Source organism: Oncorhynchus mykiss, chromosome 20 (genome assembly GCF_057628025.1).
Source record: "Oncorhynchus mykiss isolate SJ-2025 chromosome 20, ASM5762802v1, whole genome shotgun sequence".
NCBI classification, from domain to species: domain Eukaryota; kingdom Metazoa; phylum Chordata; class Actinopteri; order Salmoniformes; family Salmonidae; genus Oncorhynchus; species Oncorhynchus mykiss.
Genome location: NC_143041.1, coordinates 13,958,929 through 13,983,777, shown reverse-complemented (window position 1 = coordinate 13,983,777; position 24,849 = coordinate 13,958,929). Strand labels below are relative to the sequence as shown.

Below are 24,849 nucleotides of genomic sequence, written 5' to 3'. Positions count from 1 at the left end.
GGTATATCAGACAATATACCACGGGTATGACACAAAATAGCTTGTTTACTGTTCTAATTACGGTGGTAACCTGTTTAAATAGTAATAAGGCACCTTGGGGTTTTGTGGTATATGGACTGTATCCAAGCACTCCACGTTGTGCAATATACACGTTGTGTATATTTGCCATAAACCACACCCCTTTGGGCTTTATTGCTTATTTAAATTATTTCTAAGTTATTTTGGAGTGACACATCCTCTTGTCCTTAAGTTTGTCTCATAATGAGTGTTACAGCAATCATACCAAAAGGTCAGGTTGTCAAATTCATCTCTCACACACACACACTTTCATACTCTCACACGGTCTCAAACACACACACACACACACACACACACACACACACAGCAGGGCTGGTTGTGACAGTGCCTGGGGTGTTGGCTAACCTCGTGTTGTTTAAATGTCAGGCACAGTGGCCTCGCTGTATCGCGAGTGATTATTAAGGCCTAAATGAATCCTAATGAAACTACTGATTTAGAGGACGACCGATTTTTGTTTTTTTTCACGTCCGATACCAATTTTTGGAGGTCAAAGAGACCGATATGTTATGCCAATAATAAATAGAATTAAATTTGAACATTTTGAGACTTTTTCCCCAGAGCCAACCATGTATGCAGTAACAAATACATTATACAACCATACAATCAATTTGACTTTGTCTTTAACAATTGAACTACATAACAACATAATGGTTATCATTTATTTGAATGGTCAATCTCTTCATAAACTGGGTAAATCAAGATGTAGCCTAGGCCCACTCACAATACAGGTGAATGCATCTTCAATAGGAGTGTGTTCATCCATTTGAGATATCGAGATCGTTTTGGCTGATTCCAGTGGTCTTTGGGGCTGCAGATGACCATCTGTTTCCCTGTTCATTTGGGACCATTTAGGCCTACTGATCAACAACATTTTCATATAAGTAGTCTATTGTCTTCTTTTAGAAAAAATATGCGCTGTCTCCACTCGCGCAGCCAGACAGTTGGGCGGTTCGTCTCGGCAAGGGGAAAAACAATCAGCTTTGAAATTAGCACATTTTGCGTTATGGTTTGCTAACGCAAATAAAGTTCTAGAGTAACGTTAGTGAACTGATGTTAGCTTCAGAGCTACATGTACATTTACATGTACATTCTGTATTTATTTTTTTATTGACGGAGTAATCTAATCAATTACATTTGTGTCGATTTAGCTCTATCACCTCTTTTTTTTTTTTTTTAAGATGAGGCTAGTTGATTTGCAGCACGCACTGGTGTAAAGTAAAGCTACTTTAAAGTACCACTTATTGGTACTTTATTTTACTATTTATATTTTGGACCTCTTTTACTTTTACTTCACTACATTCCTTAAGAAAATCTTGTACTTTTTACTCCATACATTTTCCTTGACACCCAAAAGTACTCGTTACATTTTGAATGCTTAGCAGGACAGGAAAATAGTCAAATTCACACACTTATCAAGAGAACATCCCTGGTCATCCCTACTGCCTCTGATCTGGCGGACTCACTAAACACACATGCTTCGTTTTTATAAATGATATCTGAATGTTGGAGTGTGCCCGTGGCTTTCCGTAAATTAAAAAAAACACAAGAAAATGGTGCCGTCTGGCTTGCTTAATGTAAGGAATTTGAATTGATTTCAACTTTTGATACTTAAGTATATTTTAAACCAAATACTTTTAGACTTTTACTCAAGTAGAATTTTACTGGGTGACTTACTTTTACCTTAATAGAAAATGACTCAAGTATCTTTACTTTTACTCAAGTATGACAGTTGGGTACTTTTTCCACCCCTGGCAGCCAGCCACCATTAGGCTACTGTGTAGCTGTAGGCCTATTTATAAAATAGTTGTTTCATTGTGTGAATAGTTTTTCCACCTACCCTCCTTTTGTAAAATGGATGCTTCTGGATTTTGGCAATGAGGCCCTTTATTTTCTTCCCCAGATGTATCCCCCTTTTAATGTATCAATTGCCCGTGACATAGCTTTATCATTTATATCCTGTGTTTGACTTGGACAGGAGATCACCGGAGCTGAGTAGCCAACCAGCACCTCCATTTTTCTACTGAGCTCATTGTCCTCATATAGAATATTAGCTCAAAAGTATTGTGGAGCTCTTGCCCATATAAACAGTTGCCTACCAGTCCCAGAAATGAATAGGCCTCCAGCACCTATTTCAGTCCTAGCTCCTAACTTTATTCATCTCATGTCATCATGAGTTTTATTCATTTCTTGGTTGTCTTTTCTTTTGTTCGCATGTGAGCATGTCGGGTTTCTCTGTCCTGTCCTGTGATCACGCCACGGATATAGAAAAAGGCTAATTTGGGGATGTTCGATAGCTGAGTATTTCTTGTCTTAACACACCATCACCAATGAGCCAATCGCTCAGCCTGCCTCTTAGAACCACAGTCCTGCTCAGCGGCGGCAATCAGGAATTTCTCACTGGGGGTAGCTGTGAGGTAACTTGGCCATTGCACAGGGGGTAGAGGGATGCAACACCGCAGCACCCGTGGGCTCCGACAGAGATCATTGCGGCACAGTCTGGGTTTTTCATTTTTCATGGCTACAAACCCAGGCACTTAATTAATGAAAATATTTGTGTGAAGTAACCGTATATAGTTCTGTATAAAACTTAGCAAAACATTGATTTACTGTGTATGTGTATGTAGCCTACCCTACTATGTGAGAGAGATGCATGGAACAATTCCAATGCCTTTAATGGCAAATAGAGAAACGTTTCATCTCCTTTCTTTGCCCGGCAAAAATGTGGCCTTACGTCTGTATAAACATGTCATTTCTAGCCTATTACATTTTATATGACTGGAAACATCAGCAGAATCTTTTTAATGCTACAGAAAATACAGGGTATAGCCTACCACTGACAGTCCACGCACTGCCACTGACAGTCCACGCACTGCCCCTGACAGTCCACGCACTGCCACTGACAGTCCACGCACTGCCCCTGACAGTCCACGCACTGCCACTTACAGTCCACGCACTGCCACTGACAGTCCACGCACTGCCACTGACAGTCCACGCACTACCACTGACAGTCCACGCACTGCCACTGACAGTCCACGCACTGCCACTGACAGTCCACGCACTGCCCCTGACAGTCCACGCACTGCCACTGACAGTCCACGCACTGCCACTGACAGTCCACGCACTGCCACTGACAGTCCACGCACTGCCCCTGACAGTCCACGCACTGCCACTGACAGTCCACGCACTGCCACTGACAGTCCACGCACTGCCACTTACAGTCCACGCACTGCCACTGACAGTCCACGCACTGCCACTGACAGTCCACGCACTGCCCCTGACAGTCCACGCACTGCCCCTGACAGTCCACGCACTGCCCCTGACAGTCCACGCACTGCCCCTGACAGTCCACGCACTGCCACTGACAGTCCACGCACTGCCACTGACAGTCCACGCACTGCCACTGACAGTCCACGCACTGCCACTGACAGTCCACGCACTGCCACTGACAGTCCACGCACTGCCACTGACTGTCCACGCACTGCCACTGACAGTCCACGCACTGCCACTGACAGTCCACGCACTGCCACTGACAGTCCACGCACTGCCACTGACAGTCCACGCACTGCCACTGACATTCCACGCACTACCACTGACAGTCCACGCACTGCCACTGACAGTCCACGCACTGCCACTGACAGTCCACGCACTGCCCCTGACAGTCCACGCACTGCCACTGACAGTCCACGCACTGCCCCTGACAGTCCACGCACTACCACTGGCAGGTCTGTGGGTTCATTGTGTGAATGAATAAATTCATGAATTTCTCTCTGCCTGTTTTTTTGCAATGCAGCAATGTTTCCATTTAGCCAGTGTGATCACATCATACCATAGCTTCACGTCGCTCTCACCTTTTAAACTTCCACGACAGTTCATTGCCAACACTGTCGCCTATTTTATATCTGTTCAGCAAACAAGTGGATCGATCGACGCTTCTCTCCTCGAAAAGTTCTAGGTTTCAAACTACAGTACCAGTCAAAGGTTTGGACACAACTATTCATTCAACCGTTTTTCTTTATTTTTACTATTTTCTGCATTGTAGAAATAATAGTGAAGAAATAAACTATGAAATAACACATATGGAATCATGTAGTAACCAAGAAAGTGTTAAACAAATCAAAATATATTTTATATTTTATATTCTTTGCCTTGATGACAGCTTTGCACACTCTTGGCATTCTCTCAACCAGCGTCATGAGGTAGTCACCTGGAATGCATTTCAATTAACAGGTGTGCCATGTTAATTTGTGGAATTTGTGATATCATGCGTCTTGGTGAGAGGTGTAGGAGTCTGAGAAGCGTGTTTAATAATATAGTCCACCAATGCAAACGGCACAGAACAAAACTCCCAAAACTACGCTCTTGAATAATCGTGCAAACACACGGAGGGACTAACACAGTTCCGACACTTTACATACACGTGCGTAATAGCGAAAAAACAACAAACATCAAATACCATCGAACGCAATACACACAAGTCTAATCCTGCACGAATTACGGCAGGTAACAGGTGCCCTATATACCCACAGAAATCAAAGCAATTGAAAACCAGGTGTGAAAAGGAACACAGACAAAACAACCAGAAAAAGAAAAAGTGATCGGTAATGGCTAGTAGACCGGCGACGCCGAGCGCCGCCCGAACAGGGAGAGGAGTTACCTTCGGTAGAAGTCGTGACAGAATTTCTTTCCTCAATGCATTTGAGCCAACCCGTTGTGTTGTGACAAGGTAGGGGTGCTATACAGAAGATAGCCCTATTTGATAAAATACCAAGTCCATATTATGGCAAGAACAGCTCAAATATGCAAAGAAAATGACAGTCCATCATTACTTTAAGACATAAAAGTCAGTCAATCTGTAAAATTTCAAGAACTTTGAAAGTTTCTTTTAAGTGCACAATAAACATCAAGCGCTATGATGAAACTGGCTCTCATGAGGACCGCCACAGGAAAGGAAGACCCAGAGTTACCTCTTCTGCGGAGGATAAGTTCATTAGAGTTAACTGCACCTCAGATTTCAGCTCAAATAAATGCTTCACAGAGTTCAGGTAACAGACACATCTCAACATCAACTGTTCAGAGGAGACTGCGTGAATCAGGCCTTCATGGTCGAATTGTTACAAAGAAACCACTACTTGGTTTGCTTAGACAAAGAAACACAAGCAATGGACATTAGACCTCTGGAAATCGGTCCTTTGGTCTGATGAGTCCAAATGTGAGATTTTTGGTTCCAACCGCCGTGTCTTTGTGAGACGCAGAGTAGGTGAACGGATCATCTCCGCATGTGTGGTTCCCACCGTCAAGAATGGAGGAGGAGGTGTGATGTTGTGGGGGTGTATTTCTGGTGACACTGTCTGTGATTTATTTAGAATTCAAGGCACACTTAACCAGCATAGCTACCACAGCATTCTGCAGCGATACACCATCCCATCGGGTTTGCTCTTAGTGGGACTATCATTTTTCAACAAGACAATGACCCAGGTCACACCTCCAGGCTGTGTAAAGGTTATTTGACCTAGAAGGAGAGTGATGGTGCTGCATCAGATGACCTGGCCTCCCCAATCTCCCTGACCTCAACCCTATTGAGATGGTTTGGGATGAGTTGGACCGCAGAGTGAAGGAAAAGCCAACAAGTGCTCAGCATATGTGGGAACTCCTTTAAGACTGTTGGTGAAGCATTCCAGGTGAAACTAGTTGAGAGAATGCCAAGAGTGTGCAAAGCTGTCATCAAGGCAAAGGTGACTACTTTGAAGAATCTCAAGTATAAAATATGTTTTGATGTCTTCGTTATTGTTCTACAATGTAGAAAATAGTAAAAATAAAGAAAAACCCTTGAATGAGTAGGTGTGTCCAAGTTTTGGACTGGTGCTGTATATTGCTGTTCATTGTCTATATATAGCATAGGCTACCTGTTTAAGAGAGAGGTGAGTTGCCAGAAGAGATGGATCAATTACAAGGAGGGAGCGGTGAAATATCCGCCAGAGTTTAGGCTACCCTTGTCAATAAGTGATTGCACAGATTAAAATGTAGGCCTGGTGCCAACATTACCATCCGTTGGTTCACAAACATGTGTCAACAGCAGATAGAATATGGACAGGCTGTGTGCATGTGTTTCTATTCTCTAATGGTTGTCAATTTCATCTTCTTATACAGTAGCCTAGGCCTATATCACAGCTGTCTCCATATCTCCCCTCCACTTTCCTTGGCAATTTACGTGATGGGCTACATTGATTTGGCATTATCCTATAGTGTCGACTAGTTGTTGATATCCTATAGAAAGGAATTGTAGCAAAGACGAGGTTTTTAATACTTTTTCCCCCCTTTTTTTCTGAGAAAGAAGAAATGTGATTTGAGCAAGATGCGCTGCAGGCGGCTTTGATTAATGGGTCCTTTTAGGTGGGTGGGTGTGCATGTATGAGTTCGCTAATTATCTCTGTCCATTCAGAGAGTTTCCTAAAATAAGTCGAGCCTGTCTGGACTTTATCTCTTTAATCAGGTAGAAAGAAAACTGTCGGCAGCCAGCGTCACGAGGGTCGGCATGTGCAATTGAGGAAGGATGACAGGTGGCAGTTTTGCATTTCCTCTCTTATTTGATGGGGAGCAGAAAATGAAACGTGATTCATCCTGTAGGATGAATATCCTAATGTTTTCAGTAGCGTATCATTTCTTCCAGTATGTGATGTTTCTCTCATTACGGCGCCCTCTCTAGCCACTGTCTAACAACATACCCTAATGCCACTGAGGAAAGACCGCGGCAATCTATACTTTGCGACCACTGACACTTATGCACACCAACACACACACACTCAATACACTTCTATTATCTTTATCGTGAGGTAGTCTGCTGCTGTTTAGCAGTCATTTGTTTGGAAAGAAAATGCTATAATGCTAATTTATTTCACATTTTTAAACATGTACCTTGATGATATCTCAGTTCAATGGGGTAATGGGAACACGTAGGAGATCACAGCATAGAGATCGGCCATAAGGATTACCACCAGGACCAGCAATAACCCGTACAGATGAACATGTAGAGAGAATGTCATGCCGCACCGGATAAAGCCATGAGTAGAATGATGCCGCACAAGAGAAGAGAGAGAGAACGTAACAGGACACCGCTGGGTGTCCATATTCAAATGCCCTAAGAAGTTCTGGGAGAGAGCAATGTCAACTCTAGCTAAGAGGGTCAGGGATAATGTGGGACCTCTGGATGTTTCTGGGGCTTAGAATGGAGAGCAGAGAAAGAGGGATAGAAAATGGAATATCATATCATCATGAATGGATATCATCATGAATGGAAGGAGAGATGTTGTCATTTTTAACAAGCCTATAATTGAGAGAAAGAAAGAGGGTACCACAGACATGCATCTCCAGATGTAGACAAAACAGAAAGCCATTAGCAGTACCCTTGGACACACACACACACACCCCAGGAGAGAGAGCCTTGGGCGGGCCTAGAGCTGATAATCTAAAGTGGTTCCCAATCCTTTTCTGAATTTTGCTCTGGCCCAGAGTTCCCCGGAAGTTCTCCCTCATGTGCATATTACCAGTAGGCCTATGGTCTCATGAGTCTTCTCAAGTACCCCCTATGGATAGGCCAAGTATCCCAGGTTAGCACCCCTGGTTGGGAACCACTGATTTAACAATATCGCCCTCTAGCGGGAAAACTACTGTTCCCATAATATCTGATAGGAGAGAGAGGGAGGGAGGGAGGGAGGGAGGGAGGGGAAAGGATGGAGAGAGAGAGAGAGGGAGGGAGGTTGAAAAGAGGGAGGATAAGGTGGAGGAGAAAGGGAGAAGAGAGCGGAGGAAATAAAATAACAAGGGAAGTGTTCTCCACGACACATTAGGCAGAGGGAGAGACGATGTAGTTTAATTCAATTCTAATCATGAAGTAATCTGTCGGTCAGGGCTGAGGCAAGGCAGGGTTAATTGAGGGGAATGAGCTGTGTCCAGTTTGATGCATTTTAGCATCACATACTTTGTTTATTCCATGTATATTCATTGCTCTAATCTAGAGCCCTCAAACTCAACTCTGGATCTCGACTCTAGTTCCAGTGTTTTTTCATTGTTTTAAACCTGGGACACCAGGTGGGTGCAATATATTATCAGGTAGAACAGAAAACCACCAGGCTCTGGACCTCGTAGCGTAAGAGTTGAATACCCCTGCTCTAGAGTTAAATGCTCCCCTAACCCCCCCCCCCCCATATCAATTAATGCTCCAGACAATGATGTGTAAAATCGGCCTTGATTGTAATTGCTGTGTGCTAGATGTTGGTAGATGTTCTATTGAAGGCCAAAATGGGTTGATTATCAGGTTGCTGGTTGTGCCTAACCTTTTTCTCGCATAGGCTTTACGACGGTTACAAGCAAACACACATCACCTTTTAACAAGTACCCAATCTCTGTTACACACGCCCTTTCTCTCTGGATCTCTTTCCTTTTCTCGTCTCTTTCTTCTTCAGTCTAAAAATCACCTTCCTTTTCACACCCTCTCTTTCTATCATCAGGGAATAGGGATTAGCAGTATTTTACACTAGTGCCGGCTGTCGGCTATACAGCCGATTACAGAGTATTTTTCAGCCGGGTACTTTTTTCCACTTAAATCTACTAGGCTAGTCAGAAAAAAAAGTCTGCTGAGCCCATTGCTGCTAGAATGCTGGAATATGCATATCGTCCAATCTATTGATAGGACAGGCAGTCACAAAGTGAGCGATGACAGGGAAACGCGGATGGTTCGACCATCTGCTGTCAGTCCCGCCTCTCGGTACCTGGGTGTGTGTGCGAGCTGTGGTTGCAGTCAAATTTCTACACGGAGGAAGAGCGCATGAATTTGCACATCCCGTATAATTTTTATTTTGTTTTATTTAACCTTTATTTAACCAGGTAGGCTAGTTGAGAACAAGTTCTCATTTGCAACTGCGACCTGGCCAAGATAAAGCATAGCAGTGTGAACAGACAACACAGAGTTACACATGGAGTAAACAATTAACAAGTCAATAATACAGTAGAAAAAAGGTGAGTCTATATACATTGTGTGCAAAAGGCATGAGGAGGTAGGCGAATAATTACAATTTTGCAGATTAACACTGGAGTGATAAATGATCAGATGGTCATGTACAGGTAGAGATATTGGTGTGCAAAAGAGCAGAAAATAAAATAAATAAAAACAGTATAGGGATGAGGTAGGTAAAAATGGGTGGGCTATTTACCGATAGACTATGTACAGCTGCAGCGATCGGTTAGCTGCTCAGATAGCAGATGTTTGAAGTTGGTGAGGGAGATAAAAGTCTCCAACTTCAGCGATTTTTGCAATTCGTTCCAGTCACAGGCAGCAGAGAACTGGAACGAAAGGCGGCCAAATGAGGTGTTGGCTTTAGGGATGATCCGTGAGATACACCTGCTGGAGCGCGTGTTACGGGTGGGTGTTGCCATCGTGACCAGTGAACTGAGATAAGGCGGAGCTTTACCTAGCATGGACTTGTAGATGACCTGGAGCCAGTGGGTCTGGCGACGAATATGTAGCGAGAGCCAGCCGACTAGAGCATACAGGTCGCAGTGGTGGGTGGTATAAGGTGCTTTAGTGACAAAACGGATGGCACTGTGATAAACTGCATCCAGTTTGCTGAGTAGAGTGTTGGAAGCAATTTTGTAGATGACATCGCCGAAGTCGAGGATCGGTAGGATAGTCAGTTTTACTAGGGTACGTTTGGCGGCGTGAGTGAAGGAGGCTTTGTTGCGGAATAGAAAGCCGACTCTAGATTTGATTTTCGATTGGAGATGTTTGATATGAGTCTGGAAGGAGAGTTTACAGTCTAGCCAGACACCTAGGTACTTATAGATGTCCACATATTCAAGATCGGAACCATCCAGGGTGGTGATGCTAGTCAGGCGTGCGGGTGCAGGCAGCGAACGGTTGAAAAGCATGCATTTGGTTTTACTAGCGTTTAAGAGCAGTTGGAGGCCACGGAAGGAGTGTTGTATGGCATTGAAGCTCGTTTGGAGGTTAGATAGCACAGTGTCCAAGAACGGGCCGGAAGTATATAGAATGGTGTCGTCTGCGTAGAGGTGGATCAGGGAATCGCCCGCAGCAAGAGCAACATCATTGATATATACAGAGAAAAGAGTCGGCCCGAGAATTGAACCCTGTGGCACCCCCATAGAGACTGCCAGAGGACCAGACAGCATGCCCTCCGATTTGACACACAGAACTCTGTCTGCAAAGTAGTTGGTGAACCAGGCAAGGCAGTCATCAGAAAAACCGAGGCTACTGAGTCTGCCGATAAGAATATGGTGATTGACAGAGTCGAAAGCCTTGGCAAGGTCGATGAAGATGGCTGCACAGTACTGTCTTTTATCGATGGCGGTTATGATATCGTTTAGTACCTTGAGCGTGGCTGAGGTGCACCCGTGACCGGCTCGGAAACCAGATTGCACAGCGGAGAAGGTACGGTGGGATTCGAGATGGTCAGTGACCTGTTTGTTGACTTGGCTTTCGAAGACCTTAGATAGGCAGGGCATAGGCAGGGCAGGACTCATCCTTAATGTGTTAAGGATGAGTTGAAATCCACATAGCCTATTGTTTTCTAGCACATTCATTCATTTTATTTCACGCGCTATGTCCGACATTAACGATGGCCTGCTGGCCCGGGGCCACTAAATCACGTTGGGCCAGTGGATATCGTCAGTCACTGGGCCAGTAACTCTTGGGCCAGTAACTTTTCAGTGCCTTTTTGCATTCCAGTTCAACATTTACCTGCTCTGTCGCAATCTACCATTGAAGACTACACGCATAAATGTCATGCTATTTGTATTTGAGAAATCTGATTGGCTGTTCATTCAAGCGCCACCACGCAACTTCTCGAGCAGTACTGATGTCTCACTGAGCGTATTTCTTTTAGGGAAAGTGATTTGCAAAAGTTAACCTCCAATAGTGAACATACTAGCAATATGCTAGCTAGTTGATAGTCTGCAAAAAGAAAGCTTAAAAAAAATACTGAGCATTCCTCTTGGCTAGCCTACTGTAACCATGTCATTTCTCTTTTGGTATGTTTTTCATGGTTTGGGCAAGGCCCCTTAGTTCCAATGAAGGCAAATCTTAACACTACGCTACAGCATACAATGACATTCTAGACGATTCTGTGCTTCTAACTTCGTGGCAACAGTTTGGAAAAGGCCCTTTCCTGTTTCAGCATGACCATGTGGGAAACCTGCTCATTTAACATGCACAAAGCGAGGTCCATACAGAAATGGTTTGTTGAGATTGGTATGGTAGAACTTAACTGTCCTGCACAGAGCCCTGACCTCAACCCCATCAAACACCTTGAGGATGTATTGGAACGACAACTGTGAGCCAGGCCTAAGCGCCCAACATAAGTGCCGAACCTCACTAATGCTCTTGTCGCTGAATGGAAGCAATTACCCGCAGTAATGCTCCAACATCTAGTGTAAAGCCTTCCCAGAGGTGTGAGGCTCTTATAGCAGCAAACGGGGAACCAACTCCATGTTAATGCCCATGATTTTGTAATGAGATGTTAAATGAGCAGGTTTCCACATTCTTTTAGTCATGTTATTGGGAACTGGAACACGCTGTTCACTTTGATCCAGAGCATCCCAAACATGCTCAATGGGTGTCATGTGTGGTGAGTATGGCACATTTGCAGCTTCTGTGAATTGTGTACAGATTCTTGCATTAACATGCTGAAACATGAGGTGATGGCGGGGGATGAATGGCTCGATAATGGGCCTCAGGATCTCGTCATTCGTATCTCTGTGCATTCAAATTGCCATAGATAAAATGCAATTGTGTTCGTTGTTCATAGCTACCCATACCATAACCCCACCGCCATCACGGGGTACTCTGTTCACAAACCGCTCGCTCACCCAACACCATACAAGCTGTCTGCCGTCTGCCAGGTGCAGTTGAAACCGAATTCATCTGAGAAGAACACACTTCTCCAGCGTGTTAGTGGAGGTGAGCATTTGCCCACTGAAGTCAGTTACGACACCGAACTGCCGTAAGTTCAAGACCCTGGTGAGGCTTGCGAGCATGCAGATGAGCTTCCCTGAGACAGTTTCTGACAGTTTGTGCAGAAATGATTCGGTTGTGCAAACCCACAGGTTCATCAACTGTCCGGGTGGCTGGGCTGACGCAATCCCGCAGGTGAAGAAGTCAGATGTGGAGGTCCTGGGCTGGCGTTGTCTGTGGTTGGACATGCTGCCAAATTCTCTAAAACAACGTTGGCGGCGGCTTTTTTGTCATTTTAATGTTCATTTATTTATCTGGCAACAGCTCTGGTGGACATTGCTGCAGTCAGCATGCCAATTGCACGCTCCCTCAACTTGAGACATCTGAAATGTCTTGAGTCAAGTATTCAACACATTTGTTACGGCAAAGCTACATTTTCTTAAGTCACATAAGCGGCATGGACTCACTCTGTAAAAACTGAGGATGGATAAACAGCATTGTAGTTACTCCACAATACTAACCTAAATGACCGGGTGAAAAGAAGAACGTGTCACGGCTGGCTAGGTGTGTAGAGAGGAATCAGGCGCAGAGAGCAGAGAGGTCCAGGGGAAAGATGCACTTTAATGCGGCACCAAATGTAAATGCCCAAACACGCAGGGTGCCAAAACACTGACCAACCCAAAACAACGGGTAACACGGTCCAGAGCACAAACAACACCAACGACACAACGTGAACATTAAAATAATCCCGCACAACAAAGGGGCGGGTTCCACACGCTAAATAGGGAAGCAAATCACGCACACACAAAATAGGAACAGGTGTAACTAATGAGACAAAACTAACAGAAAAGAAAAAGGGATCAGTGGCGGCTAGTAGGCCGGTGACGACGACCGCCGAGCGCCACCCGAACAGGCGGGGGGGACAACTTCGACGGGAGTCGTGACAGAAAGTCTGTACAGAATAAGAAAATATGCCAAACATGCTTCCTGTTTGCAATAAGACACTAAAGTAATACTGCAAAATATGTGGAAAAGAAATGTACTTTTTGTCCTGAATATAAAGCATTATGTTTGGGGGAAATCCAACATCTTGCTACTTGTCATATTTTCAAGCATGGTGGTAGCTGCGTCATGTTATGGATATGCTCATCATTAGCAAGGACTAGGGAGTTTTGTTTGTATAAAAATAAAGACCTGAGAACAGGCACAATCCTAGAGGAAAACCTGCTTTCCAACAGACACTGGGAGACAAATTTTTACTTTCAGAAGGACAATAACCTTAAACCCAAGGCCATGTATACACAAGTTACTTACCAAGACGACATTGAAGGTTCCTGAGTGGCCCATTTACAGTTTTGACTTAAATGGGATTGAAAATCTCTGGCACGACTTGAAAATGACTGTCTAGTAGTGGTGCAACAGATCACAAAACTCATGGTTCGGATCACGGTTTTGAGTCACGTATCGGATCGTTTTTCAGATCAGCAAAAAAAAAAGGGAGACACAACTTTGCTTTCCATTTATTACTTAAAGAACATTAAAAGCAAGGAACTTTTCAATGTTTAAATAAAATATTAAAATAAAATATTCAATACTCAATTGTTAAAGTAAAGTGCAATATGAGGCATGATACCTTCTTCCTTTGAACAATAGTGAATGAAAAAATAGCCTGTGTCCACGTCATCAAACAAAAGTACAAAAAGAAAGAAAGCAAAACAGAGCTGAGCTTATGAATTAAAATTATTTTTTCCAAAAGATGAGGATGTCTACATTGTCTGGGGAGAGGGTAGACCTCTTTGCAGTCACTATGTCCCCTGCCGTGGAGAACACCCTCTCGCTAGGAACTGAATTGCCAGGCACAGTAAGGTAGTGTCTTGTCGTCATGGCAATGTGAGGGTATTTACACTCATTGCTTTTCCACCATGTCAGTAGATCACCATCCACTGCAATGACGCTCGCTGCCTTGTAGGATGCCACCTCTTCTTTGATGGTCTTGGCAAACGTCTTGCCTGTGTCCTTGCTCGCAAAGGTCTTCCCGAAAAGCTCCTTCATGACTGAATTATTTTGCAGAGGAGGTGCCTCTGAGTCTGCTCCTGTCGGCTCTGTGGCTTGACCCTGCAGCAAAAATGACTTGTTCTATTAAACTAATGATTTAGTTTCATATTTCATAGAACTATAATCGTGGCAATAACATTTAATAAAAGCCATTATTATTCCAAGTCAAAAATGGATGATTCTAATAGCGATAGCATTGACTAAGATTAGACTGCACTATATGTATTATTTAAGTAATTCACTATTTTTTCTTTTTTTTCTTTTACCTCTTCAGTGGCCAGAATCTCAGTGGTGACATCACTGTATGTCCTCCGGGGCAGCGCAGGGTCTAGGTGAGACAGGGACTTGAACCTTGGATCCAGTGCAGTAGCTCTATGAAAGTAGTCCAGTACATTAGGGGGGCATCTGGGGTTCAGGTCCTCTCTAATGGCAGCCTTGACATCTCTAGTGATGGTGCTGTCTTCCTCACTTGGGGCCATGGATTGTAGAATCCTTGTTTTCAGAGGCAGGATCACGGACACAGACGGTGCAGTTTCAGTGCTCCTTAGGGTTGTAACTGTTTTGAGGGGTTTGAGCACCTGGAGGACCTCCTCTGCCACTTTCACGTCATCATCAGACAAGGTGATGATGTTTTTGTCTTTTTTAGGGTCTTGTCTGTCAGTGCAGAGTATACAGCTGCCTGCTGCTCAAGATAGCTCTCCAACATGTCATAAGTAGAGGTCCATGTTGTTGTGACATGGTGTATGAGCTCGTGAGTCGGTAGCTGTAACATTTCCTGCTTGGTGTTAAGCACATGAGTGGCTGTTGTGCTCCGGTGTAAAAAGGAAACCACCTTCCTGATCCTCCCAAGGAGGCGTTCCATCTGGTTCACTGAGATTCCCCTTTAGGATGCTAAATTGATCACATGTGCAAAGCAAGCTATCTGTGGCCCCAGTTCAGCCTCTATCACTGCATTTGCTTGGTTCTTGGCATTATCTGTGGTGGTTGGGATATTGCTGTTGGGCCTCTCTAGCTTCCACTCTGCTCCTGCTCCTAGCAGTACCTGCGCCAGATTTGTGCCTGTGTGACTCTGATAGAGGGGGCTTGTCTGTAGCACCGGACTTCACATCTCTCACGCCTCTGGTGTAGTGAGCAGTCACATTCACTTAGCTTTCCGTTGCCCTGGAGGTCCAGCCGTCTGTGGTGAGGGCAACAGAGGATGTCTTGGATAATTCGTCAACAATTTTGATATTTTCCTGTTCATAAAGATCTGGCACGATATTACATCAAAGTGTATTTGTCACGTAACCAATAGTGCAAAAAAGGTATTAGGTGAACAATAGGTAAGTAAAGAAATAAAACAACAGTATAAAGACAGGCTATATACAGTAGCGAGGCTATAAAAGTAGCGAGGCTACATACAGACACCGGTTAGTCAGGCTGATTGAGGTAGTATGTACATGTAGATATGGTTAAAGTGACTATGCATAAATGATGAACAGAGAGTAGCAGTAGTGTAAAAGAGGGGTTGGCGGGTGGTAGGTGGGACACAATGCAGATAGCCTGGTTAGCCAATGTGCAAGAGCGCATTCGTGCAGGAGCACATTCGTGTACATACTACCTCAATTGGGCCCAATTGAGGTAGTATGTACACGAATGTATAGTTAAATTGATTATGCATATATGATAAACAGAGTGTAGCAGCAGCATAAAAGAGGGGTTGGGGGGAGGCACACAATGCAAATAGTCCGGGTCGCCATTTGATTATCTGTTCAGGATTATCTGTTCATGTCTTGGCGGTAAAAAGAGAACGGTAGTAGAGAAAACAGTCTATGACTGGGGTGGCTGGGGTCTTTGACAATTTTTAGGACCTTCCCCTGACTCCGCCTGGTGTAGAGGTCCTGGATGGCAGGCAGCTTAGCCCCAGTGATGTACTGGGCCGTACGCACTACCCTCTGTAGTGCCTTGCGGTCGGAGGCCGAGCAATTGCCGTAACAGGCAGTGATGCAACCAGTCATGCTCTCGATATTGCAGCTGTAGAACCTTTTGAGGATCTCAGGACCCATGCCGAATCTTTCGAGTTTCCTGAGGGGGAATATGCTTTGTCGTGTCCTCTTCACGACTGTCTTGGTGTGTTTGGACCATTCTAGTTTGTTGTTGATGTGGACACCAACCTGCTCCTCTACAGCCCCGTTGATGAGAATGGGGGCGTGCTCGGTCCATCTTCACACTGAAGTGGGTGCGCAAGGGGATTTCGTAGCGTGGCTCAAGCCCTTTCGCCATATTTTTCAACTCTTTGTTTTCCACAACAGAGTATGGCCTCATGTCTGCCGCGATAAACATCCCAATAGATTTGGTGATGACTTTAGTCCGGTCTGACTCTGCAGCAACGGGCTGCTTAAATGCCGCGGTGAGAAGTTGTCTCTGGGCTGAGTTGGCTCCCGTCACTGACACACCAGGGGGATGACGCTCCAAATGTGTGGCCACGCTCCATGTATTTCCATGATCCTACAGCTTTGTTGTGGCACAATGCCAACACACCGTAATGGTGTTGTCCACCACCCTTCTTCCGGCATCATATTTGACAGGGAAGTCAAAATGCTCCCATACGTGAGACTTAAATGAAGCGGGAGGCTTTTCCAGTTCTTCAGCTCCTCTGCCAGCTCCATGTCTGTTCATGGTCTTATTTTCTTCTTTGCTTTTTGTCAACGTGAGCATCCAGGATTGATTCGTTGGGATTCAACGTGCCCCGTTCACGTGAACAGTGCACACAAATGCTTTTTTTTAAATGATCAAATCAACCTTCAGGCTTCAGAGTAAAACGCAGCACGCATCAGTCTTGCCTCTATCTTTTCACTGCAGCATCGAGACGAATTACTACTTTAAAAAGTAACCGCGGCAGTAAAACTGTATTTCACACTGTGATGGTTAAACTTTGCAGTTGATCTGCGGTTCACATGCGTGCCGAACCGTGGGGGGTGGTCCGTACAGGACACGGATCAGCTACAGTCCGTTACACCTCTACTGTCTAACAATGATGAACAACCAACTTGACGGAGCTTGAAGAGTTTAAAAAAGAATCATGAGCAAATATTGTACAATCCAGGTGTAGAAATCTCTTAGAGACGTGCCCAAAAAGACACAGCTGTAATCGCTGCCAACTACGGTCTGTTACACCACTACTGTCTAACAATGATGAACAACCAACTTGACAGAGCTTTAATTAAGAGTATAAAAAATAATCATGGGAGTTGAATACTTATTTCATCAAGATTAGATAAATATTCAACCCCTTGAGTCAATACATGTTAGAATCACCTTTGGCAGCGATTACAGCTGTGTCTTTTTGGGTACGTCTCTAAGAGCTTTGTACACCTGGATTGTACAATATTTGCCCATTTATTATTTTTTAAACTCTCCCAGCTCTGTCAACTTGGTTGTTCATCATTGTTAGACTGTAGTGGTGTAACGGACCGTAGATCACCCCCCCCCCCGCGCGGTTCGACACGCATGTGAAGCGCGGATCAATTGCCAAGTTCAACCAAAGTGTTGACATTGGAGTACTCAAATGCTGCTGTCTGTGTAGCAAAGCCCATGTTTAACACCTGCTTGCTTCTTCAATCATACCTGGATTGTAGATAGCTGAAAAAATGCCTCTTAAAAGAAAGCTTGAAGCCTAAAGGCCTAGACAGTCAAAATTAAGTTTTCCCTGTGTTTTTATATAACATTGTACAACAGCTGATGAAAACAAACACTGTACAAGTGTGAACACATTTGATCAGTGTTATTTCCTGATAGTTGCTGTTTGAAAATACAATCTAGCATTAGAATGTACCAGAGGCCACCAAAATAGAGCATGTTCAGCAAAACATACATTTTAACACCTCCCAGTCCGGGGGAGCCTGTCTGGCTACTTTGTCTTGTGGAAAGCATCTCAGTTAGACTGTATGTACCTCCACTTTAAACTATACCTTTTCTAGGAAGACTCCCTGCACTAGTACTGTCTGCAGTACACCATTAGAGCCAGAGAAGAGCATGAGAAAGGTGACTGGGTTGTTTCCTAGGGAGTGTACTAAGTAGTGCAGCAGGGAGGGGATCGGGTATGTGGAGGGGTTGTTAGGGCCCTTAAATGTCTGTGGCAGGTGTTGAAGGGGCCCTTGGGGTACTTGTATATGGAGGGTTGTTGGGGTGGTATTTGGGTGAGTCTGGGGGATCCTTTCAGGTTATTTGGGAAGGAGGGAAACGGGGGTAAGAAAGGACACGAGCAGAATGGAGATCAGGGGAATGGAGAGATGAAACAGGAGAAGACTGCAGAGAAGATGAGAAGGCAAAATAAGGAGAGGACTCAGGAGGGGAAACAGAAAGAGAGGGATGAGTTGAGGACAGAGGTTTGTGGCCTCTAACAGCCAGGCCTTTAGAATGAATAGAATAGAATGAATAGAATTTAGAACTTCTCTAACAAGACCTCTGAGACACCAACAGAGTAAAGGGGAGGGAAGGAGGGGTAGAGATAAAGGGGGGGGAATAGAGGGAATTAGTAAGATGGAGGGGTGGAAGGGATGGGGGGGAAAGAGGGTGCAGGAGAGCTGAGAGAGGAGGGAGAGGAGAGAGGAGCAATGGTAACAGCCCTGCTGTCGACACAGGATGACAGCAGACTTAACAAGTATAGAACAGTCTGCCACCTTACACACTACTGATCTATCACTACTGCTTCCCTCTCTTTTACCAACTCCCTTCACTTATTCACGCTTTTCTCTCATTCGCTCTTCTCCCTTACATTCTCTCCTCCCTTTTCTCTTATCCTCTATCCTCCCTTCCCTCTTCCCCTCATGTCCTTTTCTGAGCTGTAGGTGTTCTCGGAGCTACCCAGCATGCAACAGCTTGACTCGTCCCCCACCTGCTCTCCTCCCTTCTTTCCTCTCCTCCTCCTGTCGTCCAGTTCTGTCGGGGGTTCTCATCGCCCACTCTGAGAGAGTGCGTGTGTGTGTGTGTTAGCCATTTTATTGCACTCTGTTAATCGCCTGCTGAGCCTATCGACCAGTCAGAGGCCAGACCATAGTTTGATTGACAGCTCTAGACATTCTAGCAGACGGATTCCATCTCAGGGAGCTGTCTGCAGCCTTCCGACATCTCCATTTCTCCTTCCTTCACGATTACACTCCAATCAACTCCTATCATCATCACTCTATCGTCACGTCTCCATCCATCTGTCCCTCACCTTCTCGTCTCCCGTAGGGAAAAGAAAGCGGGAGAAGTTGGGATGGATGAAGGGTGGGGAGGGATGAGTGTGCATATGTGAAGTTTGCGAACTCAGTCAGTGTTTAAACTCCGATTAGTCTCTGTCAATGACTCCAGTTGTAGCCCACGTCAGATCCTCTTTGGCTGTCTCTCTGTCCGCGGTTTCGTCTCCTGTTGTCTGTCACTCCTCAACAAGGCTCAGCTCTTATCCACACTGCAGCTGTGTAAATAATACCCACGGCACACTGATAAGACACACACGCACCCTGGAGAATCAGGAATATGTAGCCAATCGCGTTTGTGCGTCGGAACAATACAGAGTGAGGATGTTGACTGATTGTAGAGGCTGATACACACACCCACCCACTCTGGAGGATGTAACCTGTGTGTGTGTGTGTGTGTGTGTGTGTGGAGCAATAGGGAGTGGAGATGTTTCTGGTGACTGATACACACACTCACTTAGGCAGCTAGTCAATGGCGCCGAGCAAGCATCCTCTCCTTCAGTCATTCCTCTCTTGGCTGTCCTATAGGATCGGGTAGCATCTATCGACGTCTGGGACTGAGATTTCTCTCTTTCACTCTCTGCTACATCTAACTCAACCCTCTCTTCTTTTTCTGTATTTTTCCCCTAACTCTCCTCCTCTTCCTCTCCTCTCTGGTACTTATTTGACACACTCACACTCTCCAGTTCCCGGGGACGAATCGTATTAATGAATCAGATCAGGGTTTCCCTCGGTCCTAGCCTTCGCACTACACAGCTGATTCAAATAACCAACTCATTATCACGCGTTGATTATTTGAATCAGCTGTGTAGTGCTAGGACAAAAAATTAAATGTGCAGGACCGAGTTTGAGAAAGCATGGATTAAATAGCTTAATGCCATTGATTGGCCAGTGCGTCCGGACAAGACAGGTAGGCCCTGGACAGGTAGGCCCTGGGCAGGTAGGCCCTGGGAAGCTTTCACCACTGTGTCCAGCTACTAATTCAACACTCTAATTTAGTGTGTACCTAATCTCATCCACTAGCAAATCAAATGTATTTAAATATCCCTTCGTACATCAGCTGATATCTCAAAGTGCTGTACAGAAACTCAGCCTAAAGCCCCAAACAACAAGCAATGCAGGTGTAGAAGCACGGTGGCTAGGAAAAACTCCCTAGAAAGGCCAAAACCTAGGAAGAAACCTAGAGAGGAACCAGGCTATGTGGGGTGGCCAGTCCTCTTCTGGCTGTGCCGGGTGGAGATTATAACAGAACATGGCCAAGATGTTCAAATGTTCATAAATGACCAGCATGGTCAAATAATAATAATAATCACAGACAGAACAGTTGAAACTGGAGCAGCAGCACAGCCAGGTGGACTGGGGACAGCAAGGAATCATCATGTCAGGTAGTCCTGAGGCAAGCTCTCTCTCGGTCGAACCATCTGGCTTCACAGTTCCTCAGAACGAGACTTGACTGGAAGTGTGAGGCAGGTGTGGCTGAAACAGTCACAGGTTTTAATTGGCTGATCTCTGTCAATCACCACCTAGCATAGCCCTTACAAACTCGCCCCTACATTGTGGACTTCAAAGCATGAGCAGCGCAAGTGATTTTCACAAAAATAGAAAAGTACAAGTCTTTAGAAACAGTTTTCACGGATAAACGTTTATATGCACGAACTCAGAATCAATCGAGCTTCCCCCAAATTAGAATATTGGTCAATGTGGTAGAACGTTTATTTTGATTTGCTGATTTTCTGCATTTTTAACAGTCCCATATAATAAAGCTGTAGCGGGCTCTCTCCCTGTCCAGCCTCCATTTTAATCACACCCCTTTTCAAGTCCCACTTTGATGTGAAGTGTTACCAGGCTCCATGTGCCACCAATTAGTGTGTACCCAGTTCCAAATCGTCCCGAGGTTTAAGACCGCACCTCTTCAGTCCTACACATACTCATTTTCAGTTTAGTGTGAAACCAGTAGTTTGACACAATCTGATCTTTTGGTAATTGTTGAGCTGCGGGTGACAACGCTAGTGGGACGTAGGTGGAGTGAACGGGGACTTTTGAAACGGGACTAATGTCCCAGTGGTATTTTAGCATTTAGAGCGAGTAATTATTCCTAGTCAAGTGGCGTTATTTATTACGGATAATCTCCTGTGACATTTAAATCTGAGCGTCAGTCTTGATGATATCTTTTTATCGACGCTCAACTTCCAACACAAGTCGTTTTGAAGCGACGTTAGGCTGTCAGTGGTTGGCTGTACGGAACGCGGCAGGGCTTCCGATGTCTCCTCACCATGTGATTTAGACCGTCTGTTGACTTCCTAATAAAACTCCTCGTTCACTGACACAGACCCCATGTCCACAAGTACAGTGGGGAGAACAAGTATTTGATACACTGCCGATTTTGCAGGTTTTCCTACTTACAAAGCATGTAGAGGTCTGTAATTTTTTTATCATAGGTGCACTTCAACTGTGAGAGACGGAATCTAAAACAAAAATCCAGAAAATCACATTGTATGATTTTTAAGTAATTAATTAGCATTTTATTGCATGACATAAGTATTTGATACATCAGAAAAGCAGAACTTAATAGTTGGTACAGAAACCTTTGTTTGCAATTACAGAGATCATACGTTTCCTGTAGTTCTTGACCAGGTTTGCACACACTGCAGCAGGGATTTTGGCCCACTCCTCCATACAGACCTTCTCCAGATCCTTCACGTTTCGGGGCTGTCGCTGGGCAATACGGACTTTCAGCTCCCTCCAAAGATGTTCTATTGGTTTCAGGTCTGGAGACTGGCTAGGCCATTCCAGGACCTTGAGATGCTTCTTACGGAGCCACTCCTTAGTTGCCCTGGCTGTGTGTTTCGGGTCGTTGTCATGCTGGAAGACCCAGCCACGACCCATCTTCAATGCTCTTACTGAGGGAAGGAGGTTGTTGGCCAAGATCTCGCGATACATGGCCCCATCCATCCTCCCCTCAATACGGTGCAGTCGTCCTGTCCCCTTTGCAGAAAAGCATCCCCAAAGAATGATGTTTCCACCTCCATGCTTCACGGTTGGGATGGTGTTCTTGGGGTTGTACTCATCCTTCTTCTTCTTCCAAACACGGCGAGTGGAGTTTAGACCAAAAAGCTCTATTTTTGTCTCTTCAGACCACATGACCTTTTCCCATTCCTCCTCTGGATCATCCAGAGGGTCATTGACAAACTTCAGACGGGCCTGGACATGCGCTGGCTTGAGCAGGGGGACACTGCGTGCGCTGCAGGATTATAATCCATGACGGCGTAGTGTGTTACTAATGGTTTTCTTTGAGACTGTGGTCCCAGCTCTCTTCAGGTTATTGACCAGGTCCTGCCGTGTAGTTATGGGCGTATCCCTCACCCTCCTCATGATCATTGATGCCCCACGAGGTGAGATCTTGCATGGAGCCCCAGATCGAGGGTGATTGACCGTCATCTTGAACTTCTTCCATTTTCTAATAATTGCGCCAACAGTTGTTGCCTTCTCACCAAGCTGCTTGCCTATAGTCCTGTAGCCCATCCCAGCCTTGGGCAGGTCTACAATTTAACCCTGATGTCCTTACACGCATCTCTATGGTCTTGGCCATTGTGGAAAGGTTGGAGTCTGTTTGATTGAGTGTGTGGACAGGTGTCTTTTATACAGGTAACGAGTTCAAACAGGTGCAGTTAATACAGGTAATGAGTGGAGAACAGGAGGGCTTCTTAAAGAAAAACTAACAGTTCTGTGAGAGCCAGAATTCTTACTGGTTGGTAGGTGATCAAATATTTATGTCATGCAATAAAATGCAAATGAATTACTTAAAATTAATATAATGTGATTTTCTGGATTTTTGTTTTAGATTCCGTCTCTCACAGTTGAAGTGTACCTATGATAAAAAATGACAGACCTCTACATGCTTTGTAAGTAGGAAAACCTGCAAAATCGGCAGTATATCAAATACTTGTTCTCCCCACAGTATACCTCTCACTCTGCCTCTCACCCTCTCTCTCTCGTTAGATATTACATGAATACATGTATCTTGCGGTGATGTGAGCGGCTGACTGCGTGTGTGTTTTGCATGTGTGCCCGCGCTGTTCGCCACACGTCAGAGCGGCGTCTGTGTTGCCTGCAGGGATGTCCAGATGCCAGGTTGTTTCAGTGACTGAACAGGTCCTCGACTCTATGTGAGTGAGTGAGTGAGTGGGTGTGAGTGAGAGAGAGAGAGAGAGAGTACATCTCTTCATGCATGGCTGCACAAAGCCCAGGATTTCAGAGATGTTATGCTCATCACTCTTCCTCAGGTGTGTCAGGATTTGGGAGCTCATAAAGTGTGTGTGTGTGTGCGCGTGTGTGTGTGTGTGTGTGTGTGTGTGTGTGTGTGTGTGTGTGTGTGTGTGTGTCAACAGGCAGTGGGCTCCTGTGTATGTGTCTGTTTATTTGTGGCAGTGCAGGTAGGCTACACTGTTAGTTCTATTACTCTCTGTGTCATAAGCCTGAGCCATCTGTTCTCTAGCGCGCACGCACACACACACACACGCACACAGGTGGGACAGCTCATAATATCGCTGCACGGTTTAAACTTCATGGAAGAAGTGGAGTTTGGCACAAATGCAACACAGCGGTGTACGTGCCTGCGGTAGCAGGGTCAGTCAGAGTATGAGGGGACGAAGCCTGTGGGAGTTTAGCAATGCTGTTGTGTGCAGCCAACTGTGCCGTCTGTGCTAACGAACTACAGACTCACTCACCTAGAACACTAACACACACACACACACACACACAGACTGCGAATCCAACTATGCACACACTCTCACGTAGAGCCTTTGCCATGTATTGTCCCCAGGTGTATGACATGTTGTGCTGGATACAGATAGAAACATGACATCCATAGAGAAGTAGGTATGCTATCTGACACGTGACAGATAAGAAAGAAAGAGACCGAGAGAGAAGAAGAGTGAGGAAGAGAGAAAGAAAAGAGGTGGGAGTGGAACAGAGAGAAGGAAGGAAGGAAGGAAGGAAGAAAGAGACTGAAAGAGAGGAAGAGCAGAGTCCAGTAGAAGGGTTCAGCAGGCCGGGGAAATCCTTATTTCGTCTCCATGGCAACAGTCATGCTGTTCTGCCCACATTCCATCACACTTCTCACCAGTGTTCCCCGAAGATAAATAAAATAAAACATATTTTGGTGTTATGCCAAACAAAAGCTCTTTCTCTCGCTCTGTAAATGTAGTGTCCTGCCACGTCTCAGTATTAAAGCCCACTGCTCACTAAACCTCGGGCCTTGTTCCAAGTTCACTACTAGCCACGACTCCCCAGTCACTTCACTCAGATCTGAGAGGATAAGCACTGAAAAAAAGGACATTTTACTTAGAGGGAGAGTTAATGACAACATTTCTAATGTCCATCCAATCCTGTCAGATCTATGAAGTGCCAAGGGGTTAGGGGCTAGGGACTAGCAGTTGAAATGGAACCAGCCCATTAGTGACATGACCGCAACAAGACGCTCGATCCATGTAGATAAACTAGAGACCGACCGCAATTCCTCAGGTAAAAGGTCAG

General features: G+C 45.1%; 1 protein-coding gene across 1 annotated transcript in view; it reads left to right on the top strand.

The window, feature by feature from the left end:
• Positions 1–24,849, top strand: part of spata20 (spermatogenesis associated 20) — a 76,634-nt gene that overhangs the window by 44,630 nt on the left and 7,155 nt on the right. The gene's annotated exons all lie outside the window — the stretch shown is intronic.